Source organism: Panthera onca, chromosome E1 (assembly GCF_046562875.1).
Source record: "Panthera onca isolate mPanOnc1 chromosome E1, mPanOnc1 haplotype 2, whole genome shotgun sequence".
In the NCBI taxonomy this organism is placed as follows: Eukaryota; Metazoa; Chordata; class Mammalia; order Carnivora; family Felidae; genus Panthera; species Panthera onca.
In genome coordinates, this window is record NC_138352.1 from 45,975,834 (window position 1) to 45,987,074 (window position 11,241).

Below are 11,241 nucleotides of genomic sequence, written 5' to 3' on the forward strand. Positions count from 1 at the left end.
GAACCACTCTTACTCCTCACTCCCAAGCAGGGATATGGGGCCTTTGCTTCCGTCCGTCTCAGAGCTCTTCTTCCGTGAAGACTTAGGCCGCTTGGAAAGGTCACCTCCCCGTGTTCAGAGAATGAAAGGTAGAGGAGTCACTCGAGCAGGAAGGTGGCATCTCCTGCCAGGGAAGGGAGAGAGTGCCCCTTACTGCCTCCTCTGCTGCACCACAAACCAAGCTTGAGGGCCCATCCCTGAAGTCCAGTAAGGAGCCCATGAAGGAGGCTCCACCCATTTGTTTTCCAGATGAAGAAACCAAGTCTCAGAGCATTTAAGCAACTTGCCCCGAAATGCCCTCCCCCCACTTGCCTACCTGGAAAATACCCCCTGGTCTTTTCTGCCTCAACGCAAGTGTTACCTCCATTGTGAAGCTTCTCTGCATGCTTTTCCTTCCACACTGTTCCCAGCACTGATCACACTCGATGGTGCTGATTTGCTCATGATTTGTCTGCCTTATTTGATTGAGCCTTAAGAGCAAGAACTGGGTCTCTTTATCTTCATGTCCTGTGATCCTGGCAGAGAGCCTGGTCTGTACTAAGTGCTCAACCAACTTTGACAAAGACTTGGAATTGTTCTGGATGACAACCTTGGTCACATAGGCAATGTCTCACCCTACTGATTGGCAACTTGGAAAAAAATTGCTGTAGTTCCCAGACACCATTCAACAAAAAATTGCAGGTGTAAAAGAAAAAAAATAAATATATAGAAAAGAATTCTAGAAAAAAGGCAAACATGTATCTCAACTCAAGGGGAGAGTGTCTTTCTCGATGTAGAAACAAAGGCAGAATTCACAAAAGATAGATCTGACCATTTAAAAAGTCAGATTTTTTTCGGGGCGCCTTGGTGGCTCAGTCGGTTAAGCGTCCGACTTCGGCTCAGGTCATGATCTCGCGGTCCGTGAGTTCGAGCCCCGCGTCGGGCTCTGTGCTGACAGCTCAGAGCCTGGAGCCTGTTTCAGATTCTGTGTCTCCCTCTCTCTGTGACCCTCCCCCGTTCATGCTCTGTCTCTCTCTGTCCCAAAAATAAATAAAAAAAAATTTAAAAAAATAAAATAAAATAAAAAGTCAGATTTTTTCCCCCATAGGTTAAATGTAGGTTCCTTTCCCATATTGTCTACATGTATTCCTGGTCAGCCACTTGATTTTATCCCAAATTTTAAAAAGTATCACCAGGATGAAAAATTTGCTGGTAGAAATGCTTGGACCAAATGATGCTTTGGCTTATTACCTGGAGAATGTAACTGAGACAGTTCCCCCAAGACTTTACTCCCTCTTTCCTTTTGTAAGGGAACCCCGAGATTTTAGTGGAGCAGCTGCATTCCAGCAAAATGTTACATTCCCTAGTTTTCCTTGCAGCTAGCTTGCCAATGAGATATAAATGGAAATTGTGTGTGCAACTTTCTGGGTTCTGCCCTTAAAGAGGATAGGCCTCCTTTTTCCCTTTGCTCTTCTTGCTGAGTCATGCAAGATAGGATCTGGGCAGCCACACAATAAGACAGAAGCTGTGTGCGGAGGGTAGCGGAGTGACAGACGAGGTGAAAGAGGGTTAGGTCCCCTGCACCATGATGCCATCACATCAGTCCTAGAGAGCTTACACTAGAAATGTTAGGTGAAAATTGTGTATTATTATTATTTTAGGTCTTTGTTTCCAGCATCAAATTTATATTCTAATTATAAGACATTCTGATACGAACAGCTGAGGACCGGCCAGCATGTTGGTACTGAAAAGTCTCAAGGCTGAGGCGTCTACACTGCTCTGAGCATGTTTAGGAGCTGCTCAAATTTTACTAGCTTGGAATTTGAAGACTTCTTTTAAAATACTTTGTTTTGAAGACATGACTTGAGAAACTTGTAAAACTTTTTACAACTCTAAAAAATTAAGAAAAACCCCATAAATCCATAGGGGTGCCTGGGTGGCTCAACCGGTTAAGTGTCTGACTCTTGACTTTGGCTCAGGTCATGATATTGGCTCAGTCTCTCAGGGTTGTAAGATCAAGCCCCACATCAGGCTCTGTGCTGGGCATAGAGCCTGCTTAAGATTTTCTCTCTCCCTTTCCTTCTGCCTCTTCCTCACTCATGTGTGCACTCTCTCTCTCTCAAAAACAAACAAACAAACAAAACCCCACAACAACAGCAACAACAACAGAAAACAAACCCACAAAAAAATGAATCCATAAAAATTGAAAAAATGATCTAAATTGTGAACGCCAAATGAAGGAAAGAAACCCGTGTATTGAGTGGTATGGTAGCATAATTATACAGAAAGGAACTATTTCAAGTGACTTAATTAATTAAATCAATTTGATTATCATCCCAAGTGGGATATACCCTAAATGAAATGGCTGCAGGGGTGCCAGGGTGGTTCAGTTGGTTAGGCGTCTGACTTTGGCTCAGGTCATGATCTCGAGGTCTGTGAGTTCGAGCTCCGCGTTGGGCTCTATGCCAACGGCTCAGAGCCTGGAGTCTGCTTTGGATTCTGTGTCTTCCTCTCTCTCTGCCCCTCCCCCACTCACACTCTGTCTTTCAAAAAAATAATAAAATAAAGACATTAAAAAAAGGCTGCAAAAAATTTTAACTGTTTATTGATATGCATATTATTAATGATAATGCTGGTATTGTTTATCTGAGACTGTTGGGTGTATACCGTGGGATAAGGAAGTGAGTAATTATGTTGGTTTTATTGGGAATTGGGATGTTCAATGTGAAAGAAAGGATTGTATGGATATAAGACTGATGAGGCTAAGTGAAAGCCCCAGAATCCTGAATCTGAATCAGAAGTGTCAATATGAATTTAGGAAGTACGTTGTTATTTTTAAAGCTCTGTCCATTTTCCATCCATTGCAAAAAACCTGGGAACAGTAGCCAACCCAGTACGTGTGAACACCCCTACAAACCAGATTATGGTCTCTAAATACTATTACTCAAAAAATGGGGATCGAAGTTTTTTAAAGAAATGATGGATTCCAGTTCTGGGCCACAAAATGTATATGATGACCTTGGGACATCTTATGTCAAAGATGGCAAATTGAGAAGTCTCCTACTGGCCAACGATGGGACAGTTCGATCATCAATAAAATAATAACTGCAATACATTGAAAATATCATATTTGGTCCCATGGACACTCTATGAAATGCCATCTGTCCCACATCTGACCTTACTTACTGGCAATTTGGAAACAATTTAAGATACTTTTCAATCCATGAGTTCATAATACATTTTTAAAAGAAAAGAAAAAGGCCACTCAGTGATCACTTTTGGAGGATGTCATAGAACCTACTATTTAAAAAAAAAATTTTTTTTTAAGGTTGGTTATTTTTGAGAAACAGAGACACAGCATGAGCAGGGGAGGGGTAGAGAGAGAGACACACACACACAGAATCCGAAGCAGGCTCCAGGCTCTTAGCTGTCAGCACAGAGCCCGATATGGGGCTCGAACCCACAAACTGTGAGAACATGACCTGAGCTGAAGTCAGACGCTTAACTGACTGAGCCACCCAGACACCCCAGAACCTACTATTTTGAAAACTGACAAGTGAAGAGAAGGAATCAAGCATTTACCGGCTTTTCCTACGTAAACCCCATAGAGTAAAGAAATGGTTGATAAGTAGCTCTTCATATGATGAGTGAGAAACAGAATTAGAATAACATCATTTTGCAATCCTTAATAAAATTGCGGACAACTCGATATCACGTGCTATGCGGCGGAAGAACACAGTACTATCTGTGAAGTGTTGTTGTCAAAAAAACTGGACCTGAATTTTATCAAACCTCTACCAATTTCTTATGAAAGAGAAGGGAAAACATATTGAAAGACACTGGGGATGCAATCAGCGAATTCCCAGTTGTGAAAAGCCTATAGAACCACGATTCCAGTCTTGTCAATAAGCAATGTAGGTGTCTGGGTGGAGTTGGGGTCAATGCGTTGGTGGCATCAGTCCAGCACAGGATGTCAGAGGCAGGGTGGGTAAGGTGTCCCTGGGGCAGGCAGGGCAGGGGCCAGCAGCCCAGTGTGGGGTGTCAGAGCCTAATCAGGGTGAGAGAAAGTGTCCATGTAGAAGGGGCATCCTGGTGGGAGAGGTAGGTATGATGTATTGGAACCTGAAGGCCCTGAAGAGGGCGTCTACATAGTGTGGGCAGAGGACGACAGTGGCCTCACGTGGGCTTTTAAAGCCAAAGCAGGGTAAGGAGGGTGCCTGTGTGGGTGTCCACAAAGGTGATGGGAGATTGGTTTCATTCAGTAAGAAAATATGTTGCGGGTAATAATGAGAGCCAGGTGTCTCACTGTCAGAAGGGAGTTACAAATATGGAAAAGGAGAACATGAGAATCACCTCTGTGGTATTGGATTGGAATTAGAGATGTTAGTGTGAATTCATGCTTTTCAATGTGTATCTAGATAGAGATGGATATAAATATAGACGTAAATGTGGGTATGAATGTATATAAATACATGTACATGTTGGGGTGTGTGTGTGTGTGTGTGTGTGTGTGTGTGTGTGTATTCTTTAGCTCTGTCCACTGAGAGGGCCTAAGAGAAGTGATATCATGATACCAGTGAGCAGACCCTTGTCCGTGGCACAGGAGCCAGAACTCCTTGGAGAAATGGGCGATTCTTGGGCTGGGGCAGAGACACTATAATAGGAGCTGAGAATATCTTGTGCCAGAAAATGAGAAAGTGCTCAAAAACTGATGAGGACGTGTCAAAGAGACACAGAAGCCAACACGAGGGGCTACCAACCCCTGGAGCTCAAATCAGGGAAATTAATACTCAAATCTTATGTTCAAAATTTTGAGTATAAAAATAAGCAATGATAATGATGAATTACAACCCTTTAAATAAGACTCTGTGAATCGGTACTGATATAAATAAATAAGTTTCCTTTAGAGTAAAATACCAACTAATAAATATGGAAGAAAAGGTGAGATTAGAAAATCACTATTTGGCTATCTTCGCAGTAATAATCACTTCAACCAGGAAGCGTTAGTTGATGTCAAGTTATGGAGTGGAAAGTTTGATGAGGAATGGGTACGTCCCCATAGTCTCAAACCAGCTTCCATCCAAAATACTGAGTAATTACAAAGAAAAATGAGTAAATTTACTGTGGAATATCCTGGCAGACCCAACTTAATCAAGTGATTAAAGCTAATATCACTGGTAATAGGACCAACAGAAATTGTGTACCACCTGATAGGATACAGAAGGACACAGAGCCGCTTAGTGTGACACTCGTTAAAAGGCATCGCCTGAAACTAATCGTGAAGAAACGTTGGAAAACTCAAATGGAAGGACTCTGCAAAACAACTTGCCCATAATCTTCCTAAGTGTCAGGGTCACGAAAGTCAGAGTGAAGGACTGAGGAACTGTTCCAGTTTGAGGGGGACTAATGAGACGTGACAATTAAATGTAACGCATGATCCTAGATCGCAGCTTTTGTGATGAAGGACGTTATTGGGACAACCTAGATGTCCGGTAGGAATGAATCGATGCTAATTTCCCAACTGTGATGGTTGTATTGTGATTGTGTAGGAGGGTGTCACTGTTGTGGGAAATACACACTGAGGTATTGCCTGTATGTGTGTGTATACAGCGGGGCTGGTGGGGGTGCTGGGGCGTCAGTCAGCCAGTCATCCTTAGATGGCTGAATAAAAGAAGTTCTTCGTACTGCTCTTGCAAAGTGTTTTCGCGAGTTTGAAATTATTTTAAAATCAAAGTATCTTTAGCCTTCCAAAAAAAAAAAAAAAAAAGCAAACTGCATATGCATGATTAACCAATGTATAAATCCCAGTGTAATCTTAATCTGGTAAAAATTTGCTTGGGGGAAAGAAATGAACCTTTTACCAAATTCCGTTAAATTCAACATGGATTTGGTGAGCACCGACTAAAAACTTCAAGTTTGAAAGGAAGCAAAGAGGGCCCAGGCTCTGTGCGAGGAGCCAGAGACTCAGGAATAGGACACGAGAGCGTCCATACCCCCCAGACGCTCAGACAGTAAGCAGTTCCACTACTGTTGGGTCACTGCTGTCGCAGAAGAGGGCCCAGAGCCTGTGGGAGCCCAAGAGAGGGGCACTCCATCCATTCCTCCTGGAAGGCTTCCCTGGAGGCCGTGACCTAGAGCTGAGTGGGGCCAGCTGCGGAGGGGTGAGTCAGGTAGAAGAGCATAGTGCAGGGAAGGATACTGCAGGCAGAGGAAGCGACTCGAGCCGCAGGACAGAGAGGGCAGAAGCCACTTTGTGTGCAGAAAGACAACAACAGAAGGCCATTTGCAGCTTCCAGAAGGAGTAGGGAATCAGGCAATTGACAGTGCCCATTGGAGCAGGGGAGCAGAACACTGTCCCCTAGACTGTCTGTCCCTTTATGGGTTAACTGGTCCCCTGCTGGTCTCCCAGGCCCCGAGGCTTCTCTGTCACTATGGATCACTCCACAGAATTGGTCTCGCCAGCTAGGTTCCCTGGAGTATGGCTGTCATTGGATTCCCCTGGAAGCCAGCTGCTGCGCGGGTGGGAGGGAGAGGGAGAGCAGGGTTGCAGGGACAGATCTCCTTTGTGCAGAGCTCACGTCTGCTCTGCTCCCGGCTCCAGATGGAGGTGCCAGCCCCTCCCCGAACGGAAGACAAACTCCAAAGCTGTCGGGCCAAGTTGGCTCACCTTGGAGACTCCCGGGAGGCAGGAGGGGGAGAAGGGAAGCAAATAAAGGGCCCCTTTGATTCTTTGCACGAGCACGGCTCAAAGCATCCTACATCGGGAGTGGGGACGGAGGCGAGGTGCGGCGGGGCAGGAGGGATTTGTATGTCGGGACCATTTAGGAGAAGATTGGGAAAAATGTTTGCCTGCCCCTGCCCCTTCCTCCTCACACCAAAGCCTGTGGTGCTACAGGAAACCTACCTCATCTCCAGCAGAGCTGGGGGCGTGATTCCCATTTCACAGAGGGAGCAGCTGAGGTGGCACACCGAGGCTAAGTAACCTGCCCAAGGTTGCAAAGCCGGCTCCCCATCCAGGAGCGGCTGGTTCCGAAGCCCGCCTGGCGCAGGATATAGAACAGGGCAGACGGGAAGACCCAAGCGACTCTGCAGAACCAAGAGGAGTGTCACAGGGATTCTGAAAGTCATCAGCAGACCCCAAAGGCCTCAGAAGGTGCTTCCGAGGGGTTGGGCCCGAGCTCCATCTCTAAAAGTAGCCAAATGGCCCATCTATCCATTCACTTCATACATTTTTGATTTAGCGCCTGTCATGGGCCAGGCACTATTCCCAGCTGAGTCACAGGCTTGCAGGGTTCCAGGTGCTGGGACACAAACACGAAGGAGTTGTGGCACTTGCCTGGAGGCTGGGCGGGAAACGGATGTGTAAGCCCCGAAACTCAGGGGTAGAGGTGAGCACCGCACTCCGTGAAAGGGTACGTGAGCGTGGGGCTTCCCCAGGGGGAGGCAAGCAGGCCCCTCCAGAGAGGCAGCTCGTTGACATCATCCAGGACTACCCCGGAGGCCAGATTAGAACAAGAAGGTTGCTCGGCACGTTTTCAATCAGAGCAAGGGGAGCTGGATGGAGCAAATGTGTAACTGCATCAATGAGAAAGGTTGATGCACCTGTCTCTCAGTAAGGAAGCTGTGGGCGTGGGACGAGAATACTAGAAATCCGTAGGCTCAGAGCCCAGCGTCCGCTGCTACCTTGCAGATGTCCTGCCCGTGGCTGCGACACTTGAAGTTTATTGCTTAAGACTTCCTCTTCCTACCAGAACTGTGGCCCCGAGACTCTCTTTGTTCTATGCTTTCATGCGTCTCTGTGCCCGTTTCGTTTCACTCCTCAAGAGAGATCCTGACTCCCTCGCTTGCCGGCGCTTCAGGAAAGCCCTACGTGAGCTCATACCAACTCCCCCATAACCAATTCATCAAACGACCAACTTTGGCAAATTTCCTGAAGTTTCCCATTCACACACACCCCTTGCTTCTGTCTTTACTGTAATTCTTGGTGACAGGAAATTGTTCCATACCTAGTCTCTGACGGACGGAGGACAGTTTTGCATGACATGATCTAAAGCCCCTTGGAGAAGCAGATAAGTATCTGCTCAGCTTTCCCCGAGTCCATTCTTTCCCGTACCTGCTCTAACAGTGTGGCTTAGACACCTATCTGTTACCGGCTGTCCCCACCGCGGAAGAAATCTCCAACTGAATTTCACGGAAGGAGCTCCTTCGTCGCAACTTTGAAATAAAACTCTGACAAGTGGTTTCGACCAACTCACAGGTTCAAGAAATTGCTTTCTCATCCGACTGGGTGGATTAGCAGGTTCGGGAGGGCTGCGGGGAGCTGGGCTCCAGAGTCCTGGGTCCTTCAGACTCTTCTCTTGCCATCTTCTCCCCGCTCCCTTCCACAGCCTCCCCGCCGGCCCCCGCCGCCCCAGTCTGCCCTGGTTTGCCAATCTTCACCACGCTGGACCACCAGGCTGAGCTGAGCTGTCTTTCCCAGTCCAGCCCCCGCTGCCTGCCCAGCAACCCTCCATCAGTTGTTGCGGCAAGGGTCTTCTTCTTTTTTTTTTAAATTTTTTTTTTTAACTTTTATTTATTTTTCAGACAGAGAGAGACACAGCATGAACAGGGGAGGGGCAGAGAGAGAGAGGGAAACACAGAATCGGAAGCAGGCTTCAGGCTCTGAGCCATCAGCCCAGAGCCCGACGCGGGGCTCGAACCCGCGGACCGCGAGATCGTGACCTGAGCTGAAGTCGGACGCTTAACCAACTGAGCCACCCAGGCGCCCCGATCCCACGGAGGTCTTCAAAGCTAATGAAATGGCTTCATTTGACCCAGGTCTCTGAACACTCTCTAAGTAGTTAAGAGAAGCACATTTTTAGTAAATGTGTTAAACTCGGCAGACCGGACCCTTGGGCAATTGGACCTTCGGCATAGCGGTCTGCTTGCACACCGAGTTGATGAACCTGGGTGGACACAGGGAGTGGATGTGGGCAAGTGGGGGAGGCAGCCCAGAGCCGAAGGAGGAGGGGTTCCTCTATCCTGAGCACCGCCCTCCCCGCCCCCCCGGGACTCAACCTGAAGGTGTCACTCTGGTATCACTCCGGTTGTAAGACAACTTGTTATTGAGAAGAGTTCAGGCACCAAACTGTATCACGTACATTAGACATCCCACACATTCAAGATCTTGCTGGACGGCACTGTCATTCACTCGTTCCCCCGTCTGCTTTCCTGGGAGAACCGGCGGTAGAGTTACAGCTCCTAGGGAGGAGAGAGTCAGGTGTGTGGGTGCCTATCTGTCCTTCTGTAGTGGGTGCTATACGGGAGGCATAAGAAGAGGTGGGTACGGTGGCTTTGGGCAGTGTGGGATGGGGTGTCCAATCCGTTGCAGGCACAGCGAGTGGGACCCGTGCTGTTTCCGTGGCACTGTTTATGTTATGGTAACTGCAGTCCAGGGTCCCAGGCTGGAGGGAGGGTAGGTGATGAGGCTGGAGCTGCAGAAATGGGTTGCATCAGAAGAGTCTAGAAGCCTTCCTGGGAGGTTTGAGTAGTAGCCTGTTTCTCAGCTCTATCAGGCCCAACCCTCCTTTCTGTAAAACCATGTTGTAATGTCCCCCTTTACTAGCCCCAAAGAAAATCTACAAATAATAGAACGTACTTCAGTACATAAAAACTTCAGTAGAATGCTCAGTCTATAATATAAAGGAGTAATATAATGTAAGTGATTTATAATAAAATACTATGTATCTGCGTCTGTAAACATCTGGGAATGGCTGTTTTCGAGGGCATAATGAAGGGGTCAAATGCTCCTGCTTGTTCAGTCACTGTGAATGTGACCTGTGGGTGCAGACTGGCCGAGGGCCATTGCCATCGATGACTTCATTCTCTGAATTAGTGAAGAACCGGGTAATGTTCTGAATGAAACAAAAGCATGTCCTTTTCTTCATTTACATGGTCGTTACACCCCCACATATTGTGCAAAAACTACTTTGAGTTGACTGTTAAATGAGACAAAAGGCCCAGATAAATATAAGCTGGTTTCATAATAATCTGTGTGAACATCATGTGGGACGTCTCAGGCCTCTTGGGACCCAGGATGAGTCGTCCTCATGCAAGATTGCCCCACACATCACAGCACCCACAGCTCTGGCCCTGTCTGCTAAGTGCCCACCTTGAGAACCCCTCTGTGGGTCTGGAGGGCCAATAGAGGTCTACGGGATAGTGACATGGTCAGGCTTGGGGTACGGCATGCCCACCCTGGCAGGTGCTGAGAGCCGGGTGGGGCCGGGGAGGACATTGGCGGCCACTGGAGTAGTCCAGAGGAGAAGTCCACGGCGGAGGGCATTGGGGGCGGGTCCCCAACTGCAGCACAGTCTGGTACACACTGTGGGCTCAACTCCTCGGACACATGGACCATTGACAGGTATTGTGGGGGTCAGGCAGCAGGGGGAGCAGGGGTACGATTTGGGCTCCGGCAAAAACATGGCCAATTGCTTTTGTCTGCCAATCCACAGAGCCCTTCTTCTCCTGACCCTAGATCCCCACACTGGCTGTGTGTGTTACAGCCCTGATCTCGGCTTGCCCCCCGTCCCATGTCTAGGCGCCCAGCTCCACTGCCCGGGCCTGGTTCCTGGGGAAGTAAATGCAGCTGCCTCTATAACTCAGACTCAGGGCACTTTGTTTTTTATTCCTTAGGGCTGCCGGAACTGCCCCATCGCCCTGTCCCTGCCCCAACCATTGAACGCCTGTGTTTCCTCTAGGGCTGGGGTTAGTGAGGGGCGAGGGCAGAGGTGGTCCCAGGGGTTCTCCAGCCGACTTTCCGAGCACGTAGTGCTGGGTCCTGCTGCTGGGTATCATTTCCAGGGGGATGTAGAAGACGGTCTCTGGCCCTAAATGGCACTGTTATAAACCCTTACAAAGCCAGGCCTTCTTTCTCCTGACATTTTGCCCCTGTTTCCACGTGGCAGACAGCTGTAGCCAAAAGTTATTGAAAAGCAATTTAACTCTTTCCGAAAGTATTCCAAAAAATTCCAAATAGGGATTCTATTTTAATTTTCTTTTACCAGAAGGAGAGAGAGCATGGTGGGCTCCTGAGACTTTTAACGACCGAATTGGGGGGGGGGGTTGTCCTCGTTTCACACACACATACGTGTGCAGAGACACACGCACACGTACACACACACCGCCCCATGCACACACTTCACGGTCATGGCAGTTGGCTCTGGACATTCCCTACGTTCCCCT